This window comes from Danio rerio, chromosome 6 (assembly GCF_049306965.1).
Source record: "Danio rerio strain Tuebingen ecotype United States chromosome 6, GRCz12tu, whole genome shotgun sequence".
Classification (NCBI taxonomy): domain Eukaryota; kingdom Metazoa; phylum Chordata; class Actinopteri; order Cypriniformes; family Danionidae; genus Danio; species Danio rerio.
In genome coordinates, this window is record NC_133181.1 from 16,775,111 (window position 1) to 16,797,603 (window position 22,493).

Genomic DNA, 22,493 nt, shown 5'->3' on the forward strand with positions numbered 1-22,493 from the left:
AGACAGTACTTCCTGTTTGTGTAGAGGTTTAAGGTCTTCCAACAGGAAATGAAAAGACTGGACTGCACTTCTAGTAACCAATGATCCATGAACGCAGTGGAAAGAGCTCGATCTCAGATCCTCCGAAACCATGAACGTTTCTCTGCATGTCTGAGAGTGTTTGTGTCAGTGGGGAGCAGGTGAACCAGAGGTCTGCAAAAACCCATTCTAAACATGTCAGTCTAACATTTCTAGGATAGATTGCTATGACAACATCCTGCTCTGTTGCACGCGCTCAGTGATTAGAGAACTTCCATCAACAAACTGGACTGTTCATCACAAACCAGGGGGTGTTATAACCCAGGGAACCCCATTTTAGTTCCGGTCCGCTTCATTAAAACCCATCGATCCACATGTTTTCGCATGCGACTGTGTTTCAAATTATGGTTTACACCTCCTATTTTGGGAACTTCAATTCCAAAGAAATAAAACTGATTATTTTAAATAAGTAATACATAGTGAAAACTGACTGTACATTTTACTGTAAAAATACAGGGTTACACATAATTCATTCAAGTGTTCCCAACACAAATTGATTAGGTTAAAGTAACAAATTTAAGTGGATTGAAGTTTACCTGAAGTTTCCCAAAAGAAATCTCTGGCATTAGGTTGTTTGAATAACTTACTTGTCAACACAAACCATTTTTTGAGTGTTGGCTGCTTCAGAAAAATAATATTGTGGATGGTATTTATGATGAAATTAGTGTCACAAGCCTAACTGTGCCTAAAGCTCTCCTGAAATTTGTTCTTCCTCATTATTTTCTCTTTTTAGAACATTTGAAGGAATCTTCTGAATTTTAGGTGTTATTCGTGGTCTACTAAATGTAATTTGTTCATTCTAATAAGTTATCTTTTAAAGACACAGCTCACCTAGAAATGAAAATTCCTTCACTTTTTACTCACCCTCGGGTGGTTCCATTATGGGCCACTGTGACTTTATTTTTTTTCTGTTGAACACAAAAGAAGATATTTTGAAAAAACAGAATCAGAATGAGCTTTATTCGCCAAGTGTGCGCACACATTTTTTTAAAGAGCTCAGGATACACAAAGTACATACATCAGCCCAAAAACACTGAATGACATTTTTAAAAGCTTGTATACAGTCAAAGTCAAAATTATTAGCCCTTTGTTTTTTATTTATTTTTTAAATATTTTCCAAAAGATGTTTAACAGAGCAAGGAAATTTTCATAGTATGTCAGGTAAAATTTCTTTTTTCTAGAGAAAGTCTTATTTGTTTTATCTCGGCTAGAATACAAGCAGTTTTTAATTTTTTAAAAAACATTTTAAGGTCAGAATTATTATCCCCTTTAAGCTATATTTTTTTATCAATAGTCTACAGAACAAATCATCGTTATACAATAACTTGCCTAATTACCCTAACCTGCCTAGTTAACCTAATAAACCTACTGTCGTTAAGCATTGAAATGTCACTTTAAGCTGTATAAGTGTCTTGAAAAGTATCTAGTCACATATTATTTACTGTTATTATGGCAAAGATAAATAAATCAGTTATAAGAGATGAGTTATTAAAACTATTATGTTTAGAAATGTGTTGCAAAAATCTTCTCTCCGTTAAACAGAAATTAGGGAAAAAATAAACAGAGGGGCTAATAATTCTAACTTCAACTGTATGTGGTTTATGTGCAATATGTGCATTGTTGAATTTTTATCTGTACAAATAAGAAATATTTATATAAAAGCGCTGAAAATGTAACTACTGATGTCGGTAGAACTGTAAGAACAACAAGTTAGCAATTACAAAGCATATAAATCAGAAAACTACATGAGCAGAGATAACTATTTTACACAAGGGAAATATGAATTACATTTAAAATAGCATAACAAGAATAAAGAAAGAAAGAAAGAAAGAAAGAAAGAAAGAAAGAAAGAAAGAAAGAAAGAAAGAAAGAAAGAAAGAAAGAAAGAAAGAAAGAAAGAAAGAAAGAAAGAAAGAAAGAAAGAAAGAAAGAAAGAAAGAAAGAAAGAAAGAAAGAAAAACTAAATGAAGGGGCACATGAGAAGGTAATTAAAACTAATGCAGAATATTAAACATAGCAAACATTTTAGAAGTTTTAACTGCTTTCTTATTATTAAATGTTGAAATAGTTTAAGTACAGTTCCAATTCTTGTTTCATAAAAATCATAAAATAGGGTTTACATTTAGTAAAATTACAATTATGTATATAAATTTTGCAACAGTTAACATGAGGTTTATCCAGAAACATGAATTTATCAAAGGAAATTGTTTCATTTAGCATAAAACCCCGAAACAACATGTCTACAACTTAAAGAGAAATCACCACAAATCTTTTGGACAAGTAAAGGAAAAACAAGAACAATAGAGTTTAATGGCTACGGGTTTCCAACTTTTATCAGAATATCTTCACAGGAGAAAGAAACTCAAATCGTTTTGTAATAAGGGAAGGGTGAGAAAATCACGACAGAATTTAATTTTTTTTGTTTTTTGTCAACTATCCCATTTGATGGACTGTGAGGTGATTAATGTCACATTGTTCTTTACTGTTTAATGAATGTTTCATTTATAATTTATGCACATTATCATAGGGCAGAAAAGGACTGCACTGTAAAAAGCAACTTTCAACTTTAAAAAGTGTTTGTGCTACATTAAATTGTTAAGTTTACTTTACTTAAATAGTTAAGTTGTCCTAGTTCAGGTTGAAGTTAACAGGACTTCATGATATATGTACTGTATAATGGACATGGTCTCAGTTTAGTTAACTTAGATAAATTGTTGTGAATAAGAATGATGTTGATAGGTCTTTATAATTCAAGTATAATGCACATGGTTTAAGTTTAGTGAACTTAAATATTGAAGTTGACTCTCTCATTCACACACACACACACACACACACACACTACAGCCAATTTTATTTATGCAGTTATACCACATGTCTTTGGGGAAAAAAAAGAGCACCCGAATAAAACCCACATGAACACATATATATATAATATATATATATATATATATATAATTACAGAACAAATGAAAATAAAATTTTATTGTGAAGTTTGAATTTATTTAATTAAAAATGTATTCATTTTTATTTGCACATATTTGTAGTATAAAGCTCTAATGTTTGAAAAAGTTAGATAATATATATGAGTTTACCTGACTCTTTTTTTATAATAAGTTCAGTAAAGTACAACGTAGCATTTTATTTACCTGGGGGAGGTCTGAGGTGTCTTTTAAAATCAAGATCTGATAAGAAAACCTGTCTTTTTAAGTCATTGAATCTCATATTTATCATACAGATGTGCGTTCGGCTTGTAACTCTGAATGAGTCTGTCATTCTTCATAGAACATAGAGGTTCACTAAAGCGCATCACCCACTTCACATCTGCTGAAGTTCTCTCTGTACTCAGGCTCTCCGCATGCAATCATCTCAAGACATGAGCTGATGTCAAGACGCATCTGTTGGTCTTTAATCCTTAATCTCTGTTTTGCAGAAATGAACTGCAGTCAATCTAGTGTGTGATCTTGTTATTACTTCAAGTCTGTAATATGATACAGTATCATGTCATGAACAAGTTGTTCTGAGGACAAAGTGATAGCTCACACCCGAAAACAAAAAAAAATCTGTTTGGAATTTACTCTACATGTTGTTTCAAACGTAATAAGCCATTTAGATGACACTTTAGTCAAAGTAACAATTCACACTATTTACTACTGGCTTATTACTGTACCTGCCTAATAAGATATTAAGATATGAACTATTTATTAGAAAGTATAAAGTATAATCTTATTTTACATCCCTAATCCTACCCAATACCTAAACCCAACTACTTCCTTACCGATTATTAATTAGCAGCTAATTAGTAGTTTACTGAGCTAAAAGTCTTAGTTTAAGGTTTGTTAGTAGCATGAAATGTACATTAAAATAAAGTGTGACCAATAATTTGTAAATATTCAGAAAACAAATGAAGATTTTAATCAAATCTGGCAAATTTCTTTCGGTCTGAAATATGAATAGATTGGTTCAAAATGAGTCTTCTGGGGAGACATGGCCACTTTATACACTCTCAGAATTAAAGTACAGGAGCTGTCACTGGAGCAGTATCTTTTTAAAAGATACATATTTGTACCCAAATAGTCTATAGTGGTACCTAAAAAGTGCATATTCGTACCCAAATGTAACTAAAAAGTACCTTTGAGTTACCATTATAGACCCTTCAGGTACAAATATGTACCTTTTGAAAAGGTACTGCCCCAGTAACAGCTCATGTACCTCTATTTCTGAGAATGTATGAACAGATATAACTTTGATCAGCACACAGAGTTTACAACATTCAGATTTAATCACTAAAGTTTGTGCTTGCTTGCTTGATGTGTGAGAACAAATGAGAATCATTGGGCTTTTACAAAAACTAATGAGGTGTGCCCCCCTTTAAGCTGGTATGGTCATATTGTTATGTTCATTGATCTTTGTTTATATGTGAAATAGTTCCTAAATTAAGTTTACTCATGATATAAAGCAATATTTTTTTCTTTAGAAGACTTGGATTAAACTGTCTAATTGTGAGGAATTGTAACTATTTTATAGTTCAATTCATTTGACATCAGTTGTATGAAAAGTTAAGATTTTTAAAAGGAGGTATGGCACCAAACCCCAACCCTAAACCCAACCATCACTGGGGGATGAGCAAATCGTATTAAACTGTATGAATGAGATCATACAAGTTCATACGATTTAGCCACTAAATTAAAAAGTTGCCATAAGAGTAATTCATATTGATGTATTTTTGATCTCTATGAACATTTAAAACTCTCAAGTGATAGGTGAATATGTATTTTAACAGAGCACGAACAGGAAACAAACCTCTTAAAATGCAGAATAAATATGCTCCAATATCTACATTTACTTTATATTGAAGCTGTGTCACTCTTTCATTCATTCATCTTTTATGTCATGCCAACATTTAGCATACATTTAGTCAGTATAGAGCAATACGTGTAAAGCTCAATTCAACAGTATGTCAGATCAGTACAACAACTGGTTTGACTGACAGCTGTGCTGCAACTTGAACTAAGCTGCTGTCACTGGGCAACAGCTGCAGTGCATTGGAATGGATACTGTTGCAGTTTTCACACTGCACGTTTTGCAGCTGTAAAGGTTTATGTGGTAGTAGTCTTCTCTAAACTGAGGTTAAAACATGGTTTCATTGTTTTATTTATTATGTTCATTATTTTATTAGTTCACTCCTATCACCTATATAAATACACTTCAAATATATGTACAGTTTAGCTAATATTATACAACACATGGAGTTCATTTACTCTCACAACATCTGCCAAACCTTTCATAATTATACCATACAAGTAAGTAAATTGAATGCTGTAATATGGCAGTTTGCAATGATGCAATACAAGATCATTTGGATGCTGTAGTTGGCAGTGCTGCTGTTGTGCTGTGCCAAATTTTCCTCCCCACTCCTTCTTTTGTCACGGGACATCTATTTGAATATATACATCACATTACTTTGTGTGTGTACAAATGACTTTTGACTGGAAAAATCATCCGTCAGCAAGCAGCTGTAACCTAGCAGGAAGCAATTATATGCCCAGTCAAAACTGCTTAAATCTTTTCACTTGGATTTTCCTCCAAATGGCACCTTGTTCAGCCGGTGGAGCAAAGGGTTACATTCCTGAGGAACAAAGCTTAAAGGTGTAATGAGGAGCAGAGATCCGAGCCTACTTCCCAAATATTGGACATAGCCAAGTAAAAGTAAATAGTAGTCTTTTTCACAATGTGGTGCTTGTATGTACTATATTTATAGTTAACTAAACTGCTGCCATCAACATCACCCATAGAAAAAAGGCAACTTTATAAATTATGAAAAGTTTATAATTATTGTTAGCATTTTCTCAACCCATAGAAGTAGAAGTGTACCAAATTGTATGAAGGTATACACATCTTCATATATAAAAGATGAAAACATATAGCAAAAATCAGTTTTTGCACAAATCTGCAGTATAACACTGATGCAGTAAAATGCTAAATGCTAATGCTAAATTTAAGAATACTTTGACTTTCAAACCCAAAAAATGTTTAGACTGAAACTATGAAATTTAGTAAAAATTTTCAATTTAAACCTTTATTATGCTTTAATAAACTTTTGCTATGTTTTAAAGAAGTGAGGCTAACATGGCTAAACAATGCTAACATGGTTAAACAATGCTAACATGGCTAAACAATGCTCCCTTTAAATCAGGCCTTTGATTTGTTACCACCTGGACGTTATAGGTGGCACATAAAGCAATCTATAAACAAATATTTGTGCTATATGCATTTCATCTTTTGAATAATAAGTAGAATGTTTTGTAGAGGTTAAGGACATTTTAAGTATTATGAATTTTGTGACTGCGTTATGTAAATGTTTTGTTTGTTTGTTTTGTTGTACTTTTGTTTTGAAAAATGCAATGGGAATTGGGAAATGCACAGTTGACACTAGCTATTGACTTGGTTAATGTCAGCTTTCCGCCGTTCAAAGACAACCCAGGCTTATTCTGAAAACCTACCACTTTAATACATTTCTGGTGAGCACCAAATACGTCCCAATTTTTTTTTTTTTTTTTTTTTTGTTAATCTACCAGAGGTCACTGTGTTTGCTTTTTGAGATCTCAAATTTCTCTTGAGAGGGCCATTCGTGTCTGCTGTTCTCACCTAAATCCACAAGAGGCCGCTGTTGACTGACTGACTGAATGACTGACAGTTTTGAAAAGCAATCCAGAAAGAGAAAAGCCCTCGTCTGATTTTTACCACGTTCTCAGATTTTACCACAATCTCAACCTGTTTTTTACTTGTTTATTTTATTTTTTGGCTTTTGTTTTTGTCTTACCTGCTTTCTGGAACCGTTCTTTGCCAGACTTGAACCTTGCCATCATGGTCAACTCCTCTCTGCATTTTAAGTCTAGAGCTATTGGACAAACTGGTAACAGCGGCAAAGCTGTCTATACGGAGGTAATCGGTCAGCTGGTAGGCACAAAAAGGAACGGTGTCACCCTAAAAGCATTCGTTTTAAAGACGAAAATGCATACGTACTTCTGGCTACGTAATTTACGATCTCCAAAAATATATATTGGGGTTTTTAGAATGTGCCTGTGTTGTTCAAATGTCTTTTTTTTTATTAAGTAAACTATATTAAAGGTGTGGTCCACTACGATATCATATTTAAAACTTTAGTTGGTGTGCAATGTAGCTGTGTGAACATAAACAACATCTCTGAATGTAAAAAGTTCTAAAGTTCTAAGTTCAATGCAAAGGGAGATCTTGTTTTTTACAGAGTAAGCTTAGCAAAGCCTACAATGAATTTTGGGGACTACAAAAAAATATTTCCGGGCCTTGTGAGATCACAAACGTTTTTTTACCGCGCACACACACTGCGCAGCTAAGGGCCGTGGCCAGAGGCGCTGTAATGTTATAGCAGAGACAGAGCTAAAATGCGTCTAAACGCTGCTGTTTCCACAGAGCTTCTCTGTTTCTGTATTTGGGCTTCCAAAGGAAACAACACATAGATAGTGCTTACAGTTCAATATGAATTATGTTCCAGAGAATTATAAAATACATACCAAGCATGATTTGACAAAACACAGCTCCAGAATCTCTTCCAGTTCAGTGCTGGATTCGGTTAAAATCTCCTCAAAGCAGAAGCTGTGAACTACAACCTGTAAGTGTTTTTATTTGTTAAAATTGATCATGACATGTACAGTGTCTAGCGCTAATGGTATGCTGTAGCAACGATGTAAACAACAGGAAATGCTTTTTTGCACCTCAAACGATTTAGCTACAAATTAATATTTATCAGTCAAACTACTAAAAACACACACACTTCACCGGCGCGTGCAGCCTCTGTCTGTGTGTGCAAGACTTTGCAATGTTTCTCTTTAGGCAGCTTTTCTATGCGTTTTACATCTTAGATAATGAGGTCGCAAAAGATATGTGGATGATTCATATTACTTACACCTGCATATTCCAGATATATGTGAAAGACGTTGTTTAACGCGTTAAGTTAAAAAAATACAGGAGAGCTCACCTAACTCGTGGTAGCAGCAGAAAAAAAAATCAAGGCTCACACAGGTCGCATCCCACATCTTGTGCTTTATTCTTCAGTCAGCAGTGTCCCAATATACTACAGAAAATAACAATCCGAGCATCAGAGAGAAAGAAAAAGAAAGTCCCCCGCACGTTACACATGTCTACAGAAAATTCACACATTCATACACACACAATAAAGGTCTCTTAAAGGAGTCACACCCCATTTTCACTTGTTACAGACACTTGTCAGATTTTATTTTAGTGAGCAGGCAAGAGGTTGACTGACTGTTTACAGCAGAAAAGTGCATGCTTGTACGGGCGTGACGTGGAGCCGATCTGCGAATCGCAGCACATTATGACGATGACCAATCAGAGTCACTTGAGTGCGGGCCTTTCAGATGAACTAGAAAATATTTCAGTTGTTTTCATGTTAGCTGAGTAGCTGTATAGAATCAATGAGATTTATGAAAAAATAACTTGATTTCCTTCAAGTAAAACATGAGCACACATTTCTTTGCGTCTTATAAACACAACCAAGCTTTAAAATTACATTCTGGACCACCCCTTTAAAATAATGCAAAGGTATATTTGCAAAGGTATAAAGGTCTGCACTTTCCCAACTTAAAAATAAGACTAAAATAGTCTTTATGTCACAATAAACAGCATGATCGACCATTCTGAGCTGCTGAAAGATTTGTACGATATGTTCAGCAGACCAGCATGCTAAAATCCATGTCCTACATCCTTCCTGTGAGACAACTAATTAGAGCCGAGGGTCTTTGCTGTGCAAGTTAATCGGCAGCACACTGTTTTATCAGCTGTCGGTAATTGGGATATGATCATGCGGTGGGTTTATTTAGTTGTAATGAGGCGGAAAGGTGAGCACCGTATTTACCCAGAATCAGACGATAGCCAGCATAATCCTCAGAGGGACAAGCTCTGTTGGGAAAGTCACCCGCACTGCGATTAAGAAATGGCCATTTGTAGTACTCGGGGTAAGATTAAGATTGCATGCTTGGGCTTGTCTGGCTCTTACTTCCATCTTGCTCCATTTCCCTCACTCCTTCCCTTCCTGCATCCCAGTGTCACGGCGCACTTGTTGGATGTGACCGATGGATTTCATTTCAGTCGCTTGGCAGAAGAGAGCTTTGTTAAAGGGATAGTTTGAATTTAAAAAATACAATTTTATCATTGTTTAAACATATGTCACTTGTTTAGAACCTATTCTGTTGAACACAAAAGAAGATATTTTAAAGAAAGCTGGAAAGCTGTAACTATTGACCTTAATATTATTTGTTAGGACTGCACAATATATCATTTCAGCATTGATATTGCAATGAGATCATTTGCAATAGTTACATCGCAGGGTATGCAATGTTGAGTCTGTATTATAATTTACCATTTGTATGTCAGGCCTGTGTCTGTAGGGATTTTAAAGGCATTTGGCAAATTGCTCTCATACAGTTTAACTACAACCAAGAAGCTATTGATACTGTTTTGGGGAAAAAGGAGTCCCCTACATGTATATTTTAGCTTGGAGAAATGACTTCTACGTTACATTTGGAGCTAATTAGTTACTGTTTGAAACAACCTAAGCTCATTATGAAAACATACCCCTTTATACATTTCTGGAAAGTACCAAATAAGTTCCAGGAGCTGTTTTGCAGTTTTTGTTTTTCCGAATCCATCAGAGGCCGCTGTGTGCACTTTTGAAATCTCTAATTTCTCTCGCAAGTGGCATTCGTGCCTGCATTGGAGGGTGCTGTCGACTAACTGACTTACTCCTTTCTACCTAAACCCAACCGTTAGTGTTTTCAAAAGCACCAATTGAGATCTGTATATAGGACTACATTTTCAGAATAAGCCTATGTTGGTTAGAAAAGACAAATCAAGCAATTTGACTAAATCTGGCATCTTTTTATCTGTTACCTTGACAAAAACCTTGAGGACTAATGCATGATTGTATATAACGTTTTAATACTCCTTTTCATCATTCCCTGTTGTTCAAACAGGTCTTTGCAAACAAGTTTTTGGGAAGGGCTTGCTTTGTGGGTGTGTTTTTATTTATTATTATCTTTTTATTGCATTTTTTAATTCATTTTTTAATTAATTTTTTTGCTTATGTAATATGTCGACAAAATACGTTAAACAGAGAATCCTTTTTCCTGAATCTTTGCCTTCAGTAAAATCTTTTTTGACAAAAAAAAGCATTAGGCATAAGGAGTTGTACATTAGGTATGATTCTGATTTTGTTGAATTAGTTTTAACTTTCAATTATTGTACCTGAATATGCGGCTGAAAAACATGCCATGTTTTCACTGCGTAAAACATATGACAGAATAGTTGCCGGTCCATTCCGTAGAGATATTCAAGTCATCTGTTGAAATTGTATTCATATCGCAACATATGAATACTAACTTTACTATATTACTAAATTGCAGACTAACGAAATATGGCAGTGTTAGACTTTTCCAATATCATCCAGCTCGTAATTGTATTTTCTACAATGGAAGTCAATGGCAACAAGTCTTCAGCTTTTATCAAAATAGTGTTCAACAGAACAAAAAAAAGTTTGGAGGCACACCAGGGTGAGTAAATAGTGAGTAAGTGGGTGAACTTTCCCTTTAAGGAAGTGTCTGTTTCTCACTGTGTGCTGAATAACCGGGACAAATAGGCAAAACAGGCTGGCAGAACATCTCTGCAGACTGACCGGCATACAAATCCTCCCAAATGGTAACGGAGACCATACCATGAAGGTAACAGGCCGCTTCGGAGCCTAGCGGAGTGGATACAGCTGACCACCCTCTTCTTCTAAAATGTTTTTTCACTCAATCTCCATATGGTGGGTGGCAAATGTGCTTTATTTACACCACATTCAGTCAGAACAGATGTGTGTGGCTGCCCCCCTTTCCCACAAAACTGGCTGTCATGTCTGGAGAAATGTTGCTGCTTTCCTGTATATCCACAGTAGTGTCCGTTGTTATTGCACTGTGTGGGGTTGGACCATTCTCAGAGGTCTTCTGTGCCAATAAAGAGGGTTTAAAAAGCTGACCCCTAGCAGTGGTGTGTTTTCAGGGGAGTTAGGTGGATGTTGTCTTTAAACAAACAGGCCAGGCTGCGTCAATGCATCCCTCTGAAGGAGTGAGGCAATTATGTGGATCGTATTGCCCCGGGATGTTTTGAAAATGTGACTTTGAAAAGGAGGCTTTGTGGACGACAGTTTGACCTCCGACCTCGGCCAGGGATCTCATTTCAAAGTTCGATGCTTATTTTTAGGTTCCACCAGGGTGAGCTTTAAAATCAGTGCCCTTTGACCTCTGTGTGAACTTGACAGCTCGCTTAATTGAGTTGCTTAAAATTCAGAATTTAGGAATTGGCTTCAATTCGTGAGTAGGTGCCTCAAATGGTATAGCCAAAAATGACTGGAAGTTTAATTGGATAGTTGGAATTTTCTGAATTACTACAGAAAGATGTTGAAATGAAAATTATTTCACCCTGGTTTGTAAAATCATCTTTGAAGCATTGGACACATCAAAATGTCTTTAAATAATTAGTAGCCTTCTGCATCAGTATTGGAAGAAATACCAATATTTGTTTATACCAGTAACTGGTAGTAGTCTGTATTCATCCTTCATCGGTGTATGGAAAATACAAACTGCAAACGAAGCTTTTACATTTTAAATGTTCAGTAAAATATTACTGAATCAGATTTTTTTGCCATAAAAATGACTGATTTCGTGGTGGTTTATGTATATATATATATATATATATATATATATATATATATATATATATATATATATATATATATATTATTTATTTATTTTTTTTAAAATAATTCAGTACCCACTGAATTATTAGCCCACTTTTTATTTTTTTCCCCAATTTCTGTTTAACGGAGAGAAGATTTTTTTCAACACATTATTAAACATAACAGTTTTAATAACTCATTTATAATAACTGATTTATTTTATCTTGCCATAATGAGAGTAAATAATATATTACTAGATATTTTTCTAGAAACTTCTAAAGACTTGAGTGAGCGACGTATCTGAGTAGGGGGACGTGTGCAAAGCGACATACCTGAAGAGTAATGGGGTTGAGTTACGTGCGACGTACCTGAAGAGCGGTGGGGGTAAGTTGCGCGCAACGCGACATCCCTAAAGAGAGGTGGGGGTAAATTGCGCGCGACATACCTGAAGAGCTAGGAGGGATGCGGTTGAGAGAGGGGTGTGCAACGTATTTAAGGACCGGGCGGTAGTCTCTATGCATTTGCGGGATACTCCCACAACTTTCAGGAGACTTGGGATGTCTGCAAAGGAAAGTTGTATAACTCTTTTTAGGGCTTCCCCTACCATAATAAACCTAAAACATGGATTGCTTTAAAACTCTTTGAAGAGCCCATATTATACATGAAATAGGGTCATATCTTGGTTGTAAGGGTCTCCAACAACAGTCTAATATGCATGCAAGGTCAAAAAACACTTTCATGGTCTTATAATCTGCATTTATTTTTACCTAATTATCCCAGCGACTCCCGTATGAATCGTCCAGTGATTCATTTGTTCCCGAACCCCTCCTTAGCGCGAAGCTAATCTGCGCTGATTGGACCGATGACAGTCTGTCGCGATTGGTCAACTGCCTTCAGTCAGAGAGTGAAATGGCCAATAGCCAATCAGCAATATAAAAAGTAATCACAGTTCATACACGCTCGATAGTGTAGGCGTGGATTTTAGCTGCCACACACACACAAAAACACACACACACACCTCCGGACGACAACGCTCCTGCTTCCGCCCGCACCCGCCAGGTTTTAGCCTGAGAACCCGCTCCGTTTTCTGCCCGCCGCGCCCGATCCCGCTAGAGCGGAGAACACAACCAAAAATCACCCAGTATACAGTCCAGACAGCCAAGCTGTCTGTATAAACACACACACACAGCACCAAGCACACAAAGCTCGTTCGCTCGCTCTCTCTCTCATACGCGCGCGTGCGCACTAACACACACACAAGCACCAAGCAGACTCTCTCTTTCTAATTCGCATAGCAATATCCGTGATATTGCTAGACAGCCCGCTCCCGTCCCAAATTAAACCCGTTACCGACCGCTACCGCGATTTATTCGGAAATTTATTCCCGCGGCTGTCCCCGCGCCAGATTTCTGCGGCGCGGGAATAAATTTCCGAATAAATCGCGGGAGCAGAACTCTAGCACGGAGCTCCATAAACAAAGCAGCACGCGTCGCGTTTTTAACGTGACTTTGCACGCGATAAGAGAATATAGCCAGTTAACCTGATACATTACACACGGTTACAAGTAACAAATCACAACTAAATACATTTGCAAGCTAGAGTCAACGAGGCAACTTTAATCACACGTACTTACACTTGAGAAATGGAGGAAGAAAAATCCATCCTGACGTCCATCAGTAAGTTGCTCTTTACTGATCCTTCCTTTAACAAAGTCAGATGAAGTATTCTTTGTAGCATGTAGCTTCCAGAAGTTTCCAACTGCTTGGTTATAATGCTGATGTTTCATCTTTGGGTAGAGACTCAATATAATATCCATCTGCAGTGTGACTTCAATCGACCAGCATGTTTGTGTGCGTGTGTTTGTGGGTGTGCGTGTGTTTGTGGGTGTGTGTGTGTGTCTGGGTTTCTGCGTCATAGGGCGGGGCCTCAGGTTTGAAATCTCCCGGGTTTGCGCGTGCATGTGAATAACTTGGTTTCGTTCGTACGTCATGGCGAAACACCTAATGAATCGGTATCAAGGCGACTCGTTTGAAGCACTATGAGTCGACTCTTTTGTAGATGAATCAACCGTTTTAAACACTGTATTCTTACAGATTTCAGCCTTAGCTGGATACTTCACTTCACTTAGAGCTTTGTTACACACTACATGGAGGGGAATTTTCAAAAACCCATAATATGGGCTCTTTAATGGCAGGGGGACGTTTTCTATTGTTAATTGCAGGATAAGAGTTAAACGAAAACATTTATTGATTTTACACAGATCATAAAACCAGCAATACATGTAAAGCACAAATAATTTCCTTCAATTCGGTCACGTCCAACGACCATCATCCTTGAACCATTCTCCATCATTGTAAACTGCTTGCTTTTCGGTCTGTTCCATTGCTCCATTTGTTAGATGTTTGCTAGCACTTTTTTGCAGTCTGAAGCACATCAAATGCACAAAACGCACAATTTGTGCCACAGGATGTCTAATCCAAAAATCACTTGAGCTTCATCTACATCTGCTTACTGCACAGCTGGCAAAACATTACCCCGCACTTCATGTAATGTAATGATTGTGAGGGTGCAGGTAAGACGTAATTTTTCGAGAGACACTCAAATACATGTGTGTGCGTATGTAAAGCAATAAATTCTAAACTAAAATAAATATAATTTGATTATATGGTATTGAACTGGATGTTTTATGAGATTATTTAAATTTTTTATAATAATTTTGTGTTTAAATAAGAATTTTCCAGGATCGCAAAAGATTTGCAACTTTTTGTTGATTTTGCAATGGACTCAGTGATAATAAATGTTACTTTATTGTGTTTAAATCAGGTTAAGATACGAACATCATTTTGAACATATTTTATATATTTTGCATTCCATTTCAAGTGAAATATCCACCAAAATATCCTTATATTTAAATTGACACTTCAGATTTAATTGTGTTCGCCATTTTATCCACATAAAAAACATATGTCCGAGTAATTGGTGGTTCATTCCACTGTGGCAACCCCTGATAAATCAAATGGAGTTGTTTCCACTTAACATAAACATGTAAAATGATTAGGGTCTTTGTGTTGGTCTTCTTGATTTCATCTTGGCTTTCTTTCATCAGTTTTTTTGTTTGTTTGTTTTGTTTTGTTTGTTTTTTGTTATGTGCACTGGTAATCAGAACAGCCCATTTGAGTTTTCTTCTTGAATGACTGCCTAATGTTAAATCATTGTGTTAAGTTGCCAACATGCCAAAAAGGATATAGGGACTGGGATGTTTTTAATGTCAAAAAATATCCAAATCAAATCTTTTCATGATGTAAAGTGAACTTGTTACTTCAGAAGAAAATGGATTAAGCAACTCAATTCATGTGGGTTTATTTTTTTATTTCATCTGAAGCATCAGAGTACAGGAAGCTTATTGGATTAAAATTGTATTTATTTGAATAACAAAGATAAGCAAAAGGGTTTAGGGTTAATATAATATAGTCAAATTTCTTAATAAAAACATTTAGGAAAATGATTGTTAACCTGACAGGTAGAGTTTATTCTCAAATATTTTCTTGAAAAAACGATCTTCTTTGTGTTATTCCATCTCTTTTAATTAATTTTTATTTAATCCCAGTTTTAAGAGCAACACATAATAACGACTTCTGATAGATTATTTTGAAAAGTGGCAGAAGGTAGATGTTTTTCTGATGAATAATCTGTTGAACTGCATCCCAATCATCACAAATACTGCAGAAGATCTATTGGAACCCGTATGGACTCAAGATTCTCATACAAATCAGTCAAGTTTGGAGAAGGAAAAATCATGATTTGGGGTTACATTCAGTATGGGGGCGTGTGAGAGATCTGCAGAGTGGATGACAACATCAACAGCCTGAGGTAACAAGACATTTGTGCTGCCCATTACATTGCAAACCACAGAAGAGGGCAAATTAGTTAGCAGGATGGCGCTAATTCTCATATTTCAGCCTTCACATCAAAGTTCCTGAAAGCAAAGAAGATCAAGGTACTCCAGTCACCAGACATGAACATTATTGAGCATGTCTGGGGTAAGATGGAGGAGGCATTGAAGATGAATCCAAAGTCCAGCAAGAACACTTTCTTTGCCATTCCAGATGACTTCATTAATAAGTTATTTGAGTCATTGCAGATGTATGGATGCAGTCCTCCAAGCTCATGGGAGTCATACACAATATAAATTCTTTTTCCACTGCACCATGACTTTATATTCCATACTGTGCATTATTTAAGTGACAAAAGTTTTGTCTAAGCAAAGTCAGACCGTACGGTCCTACTTAAATAAATAGAAATCATGATTTAAAATTAGCCTAATCTAGAGGTCTTTGCCTTTTATATAAGCCACTTCTGATATCAAATAATCAACTAGAAGTCAATTTATTATTTGTTGTTCCTAAAACGTGCATAGGCGACAAGACTTTTGTCATGTAGTGTACTTTGAATGTGCACTTTTAGACCATTTTTTCATATGTTTGAAATGTTAAAAATGCACGTTATTGAAGAGGGGTCAGTTGTATGTCACTTCTTTGCAGATGTATCTGATGATTGGAGGAATGTTCGTGGTGGATCAAAGTAGATCTGTTCTGCTACCCGCTTAAAGTATGAACTTCCTAGTAAATCGTACTGTATATCAGAAAAGAGTGTCAAATCATTTGTTGTGATCTGATCTTGTTTTGACTTATTTCGAAGTTATATTCCCTCTCTTATTACAATTCGAGTATGTGCATATTTCTGGGCAGAGGTTTGGTTGTTGTTGGGTTTTTTTTTTTCTTACTGACATGACAAAAATGTGAAAAACAAATAACCTAAGCCAGGAACTTGTCATTATTTCTGACCAGACAAAATTTATAAAAAAAATTTATATCATAATTGTAGATTTGGTGAATAGTGTATCAGGCTAAGACAGGGACATCATTTTGAACATATTTTATGTATTTTGCATTCCATTTGAACTTAAATATCCTCCAAAATATCCTTTGTATTCAAAATGAAACCAGTTCTAGTTGTATCCGTCATTTTATCAAAATAGAAAAAAACACAGTTGGTGGTTCATTGCACTGTGGCAACCCCTGATAAATCAGGGATGATGCCGAAGCACAGTGATTGATCGAAGTAAGTAGTTTTTATTAACTTTAGGAACTAAACTGGAATGTAAAAATAATAATCAAGTTAATTTGACGTTCACAATCCTGGCTTTTTATGAATACTTTTACACAGTTATTCCAAGCGATTTTGACTTCTATCAGCTCTAATTCAATTTTGAATATTTTTGTGTGTGTGTGTGTGTGTGTGTGTGTGTGTGTGTGTGTGTGTGTGTGTGTGTGTGTGTGTGTGTGTGTGTGTGTGTGTGTGTGTGTGTGTGTGTGTGATTGTGTGTGTGTGTGTGTGTGTGTGTGTGTGTGTGTGTGTGTGTGTGTGTGTGTGTGTGTGTGTGCTTTGATCCTGAGACGCATGTTGGATTAAGTTTGCGGTTAATTTCTTTCTATCTCCATGATATGCAAATACAAAAAATGAGAAAACAATTAAGACAGATCAGTCTCTAATATAAATTGTTTAAAAAACATAATTTATACATCCACAACACAATTCACATTTACAAAACCCAATTCGTTGATTCAAAACATGATATCAAAAATACACGAATTCAATTCGTAAATTCAAAACAAAATTCATGAATTACAAAACCATTTTGTAAATTCAAAACACGATTCATAAGTACACAAATTCAATTCGTAAATTCAAAACATGATTCAAAAATTTTGCAAATCCAATTTGTAGATTTAAACCACGATTCAAAAATAGACAAATCCAATTCGTTAATTCAAAACACCATTCTAAAATACATAATTCCAATTCGTAAACACAAATCATATTCATGAATTGAAAACATAATTCAAAAACACGCACATTTAATTTGTAAATAGAAAATACTGTTAAAAAATATGCAAATCCAATTTGTGCATTCAAAACACGATACATAATCTACACAAATCCAATTAATTTGGCGAAAATGTTCATAAGTTTTACTTGTGAGTTGACGAATTGTGTGTTTTAATTATGAATTGTGTTTTGAATTTACAAATTGGATTTTGCACATGTTTATTGTTCAGCTCATGTATGAAGTTTTATTGTAAATGTATTATTTTTGAGACTGATCTGCCACCATAGAAAACAACTTCAGACTCTTTGTGAAACCAGGCCCTGCCATTCAATTCTATCCCAGTTTCCAAATCAACCTGGCGTATTGCCTTAAGTCGGGACAGGAAGTTGGTGGAAATGGACTTCCTGCCAGGATATGGCGCGTGAGAGCGCAGCACGGAGTACAATCAGACGCTGCGTTCTCAGCCAGACTGCAGCACCTGTGCTTCCTCTGCGCTCCACACGCAGGAGCTACAACTGAGGCCGACCAGACCTCTCTCAGAATTGTTTCCTCCTTTAGACACAGCGCTGACTGATGTTCTCCTGACTTTACTTTGATGCTTTGTGTTCAGCTTGAATTTGTTTTCACGTGTCAGAATATGTATGTTTTGCTGTTCTGAATGAATGTTTGGTTAAGTATAATGATGGCTTCCCAATGGTATGATCTGATTAGCACTGTTTTCGCCATGTGCTGTTGTATACGGAACCATTTTCTACTATAACCAGAAACATTTTAATACAGTTTTTGTCATCCGCTTTCATATTTTAGGCTATGAAAAGGCATACTTTTTTAAAAATGGTTGCCTTTAAATGTTTTTGAAAAGGTTACTGTTGTTACTTTGGGAAAATGTCTGAAAACTGTGACCTAAAGTGCATTACGTGTTTTAACTTGATGATTAAATTTACAGTGGTGGACTAGAAGACACTCGCTGGATCCAAATTCATATACTTTTCTACTACTGTATGTAGCCTGTGAAAAGCAGTAATATGTCTAAATAGTATTCCAAAAACAATAGGCGAGAAGTGCCCTTATGACAGACTTCCTACTTCCACGATGATTCTGAAGTGCTCATTCAGTAAACATAATACTCTCCCATGAGGACAACAGAGAGAATTTATGAATGGAAGTAAGACATCAACTAACACTGGTTGGTCATGTGACACTGACGATGTGATTACATAGTGGGCATGAATTTTGGGCATATTTAATATGTGATTTTAGACACACCATGGTTTTGAGCTGCTAAAAATATTGAGAGTCATTGTCTGACATGTATAACTCAAGTTTTGGTCACACTTCATTTTAAGGTACAATTATCACTAACAATAAACCATCCCTGCTGAAAAATCCAGCTTAAACCAGCCTAGGATGGTTGGTTGGTTTTAGCTAGTCAACCAGCCTGGTTTTAGACGGGTTTTGGCCACTTCCAGGCTGGTTTCCAGCCATTTCCAGCCTGGTCTTAGCTGGTCAGGCCGGAAAGTGACCAGCTAAAACCATCCTGGTTTAAGCTGGACGAAGCTGGTTTTGGCTGGGCTCCCAGCCTGCCTAGGCTAGTCAAGCTGGTTTTAGCTGGTCATCTAAATGGCTGGAAACTAGCCTGGAAGTGGCCAAAACCCCTCTAAAACCAGGCTGGCCGACCAGCTAAAACCAGCCAACAATCCTAGGCTGGTTTAAGCTGTATTTTTTTAGCAGGGATTTGCCTCAATAAACTAATTTGCTGCTTAAAGTAATATTCAACCAAAAAACGAAAATTACCTCAATTTACTCACCTTTAAACCATTGAGGTACATGACTTTTGTGAGACAAACTCACAAAACTTTTGTAGTTTTACATTTTATCCTGGCTCTTTAATCCTCTATAAATGTGTTGAATAGTGGCTTTTATTTTGAAGCTTCCTAAAGTGCATAAATTGATCATGAAACTAACTTTTTGTAACAAGGGGGTCGGAGTAACAACAGAGGTGATGGTCCAAACACAATTTATTAACTTCAATCAAGCAGGCACTGGTTAAACAGGAGCAAATGTGTACATACAAGGAAGTCCGGAAACATGGATGACAGGCAAATGTTCAATACAGTTGGCAAGGCAAGGGTCAAACAAGGAGATACTAAACCAGGAAACCGCTTTGTGTTAAAGGGTATACACCAACAAAAAATCTGTAATCATATAAATTTTAGGCCACAAATTTTTTTTAGCCAATCATTGAGTCTATTTATCTATTTATGTATGTTCAGGTATTTTTTAATTATTTCAGTGATATTAATGAATACAGTTTTTCTTGATTGCTTTGATGCAGCCGTCAACTGAAACTCCACATTTTCAAAACAGTTAACACGCAGGCCTAAACAGCCGCACTCATTGTCAAACTGACACATTTTGCTTGCAAAACGCACATACTGTGTCAAAACATTAAAAATATGCAACAAAAGCTAGTTTTACCTTCAAACAACACAACTTGCAAACAAGTATATGAGCTCTTTTAATTAATCATTACACAATGGACAACAAAATACAAAATACATATGAATGTACATAAGAACATAGGTGTGAATCAGAGCACCATTGCTTGCCATTGTAGCCTATTGCCAATGCCATTTGTTGTCTTTCTATTTGGACTGCCAAATTTGCCTTTTTGCAAAGAATTGAATGCAGAATAAGAAATGCTTTGATTAAATTTAAATTGAATTTATGACATTTTTTACAGTTTTTCTTGATTGCTTGGATGCAGTTGTCAACTGAAACTCCACATTTTCAAAACAGTTAACACACAGGCCTAAACAGCGGCACTCATGGTCAAAATGACACATTTTGCTTGCAAAAGGCACATATCGTGTCAAAACATTTAACATATGCAACAAAAGCTAGTTTTACCTTCAAACTACACAACTTGCAAACAAGTATATGAGCTCTTTCAATTAATCATTACACAATAGACAACAAAATACAAATACAGAACTCAAAATGCACCACCATTGCTTGCCATTGTAGCTTATAGCCAATGGCATTTGTTGTCTCTATTTGGGCTGTCAAATTCGCCTTTTTGCAAAGAATTGGATCAAGAATAAGATGTGCTTTGATTGAATATATATTGAATTCATGACATTTTTCAAACTGTGGCTGAAAACTGAAATACTGTATATAAAAAAACAGACAAAAGTAATAAAATACTGTAAATATTAGAGAAAACACATGTAAACTAATATACAGTCAAATCTATTGGGAGTATAGGACATAGCCATATTGACCTCCTCCATCAATGCTGGCACAGAACAACACAGACCTTCCATCGTTTTTATAAGGTTTGCAGAATGATGGCTAATTGAAGATTTGTGTGAAGGAGTGTCAAACCGGTGCTTCAGTGATTTCATACTGATGTTGGCAGTTTTTAATAGTTAGGAATAGATGGATTCTGTTTGGTTACCAAAACTAAAACAATGGAGTTTGGACTGCTTGAATGACATCTGTGTTAACTGTTTGGAAAAATGGTGGGGAAAATGTGTCAACCCAATGAGAAAGGGTTTACACATTTGCAAGACCGGTCCTCTGCTCTGCTGGTATAGTGATAATGAAAATGAAGAGGAAACTAGTTTCTTTAACCAGGTCAAAGCAAACTAGAAAAACTGTAAACTGTGGCTGAAAACAGTAATACTGTAAAAAAACAGACAAAAGTAATAAAATACTGTAAATATCAGAGAAAACATATGTAAACAAATATACAGTCAAATCTATTGGGAGTATAGAACATAGGCACTATTGACCTCCTCCATTCATGCTGGCACAGAACAACACAGACCTTCGAAGACCTTTTTAAGGTTTGCAGACTGATTGCTAATTGAAGATTTGTGTGGAGTGTCAAACCAGTGCTTCAGTGAATTCATACTGCTCTTGGTAGTTTCTAATGGTTAGGAATAGATGGTTTTTGTTTGGTTACCATAGCTAAAACAATGAAGTTTGGACCGCTTGAATGACGTGCTGACTGTTTTGAAAAATTGTGGGGAAAATGTGTCAACCCAACGAGAAAGGCTTTCACTTTTGCAACGAATTGTCTTCTGCAATGCTGAAATAGTGATAATGAAAATGAAGTGGAACCTAGTTTCTTTAACCATGTCAAAGCAAACAAGAAAAACTGTAATATGTGAATGTTTATAGCCAAGCCCGAAATTATTCATACCCTCAGGAGTGAATAATTTCAGGCTTGACTGTAAACATTAACATATTATTCAATAATATTACTGAAATTATTTTTAAAAAATGAATAAATTACAATTATTCAGTATACAATACTGTGTATGATTTATGTACAATATGCACATGTGATTTATGTACATATGATCTATGTACACTATAAAAAAAATTATAATTTTACTTTTTTTTCCGGCAGCTGGGGTTTAAATATAACGAAATTTCTGTAGTTTAGTATAAATTATTCTACGAAAAATGACAGCCATCAATTTTACGTTTTTAAAATGTAAAATTACAGATTTTATTTACAGTGTATTGTACAATACAGTTTGTAGTGTAAGGTCTTTTAGTGGATGTATTATATGAGAGACTTACAAACGGTTCCAATTGGATTTGCATTGTAAGCCTGGTTTACAAAATTGGATTTGACGTGGCATTTACTATACTCTCAAAGTAATTTAGCATAATCTGATTTTTCTTACTAAATACAGATTCTGTCTGGCCAGTAATAGTGAGGCTTGTAACTTAAACACTTTT

At 35.7% G+C, this 22,493-nt stretch overlaps 1 protein-coding gene across 5 annotated transcripts in view; it reads left to right on the forward strand.

The window, feature by feature from the left end:
• drc11 (dynein regulatory complex subunit 11) overlaps window positions 1–22,493 on the forward strand; it is a 178,841-nt gene that overhangs the window by 43,279 nt on the left and 113,069 nt on the right.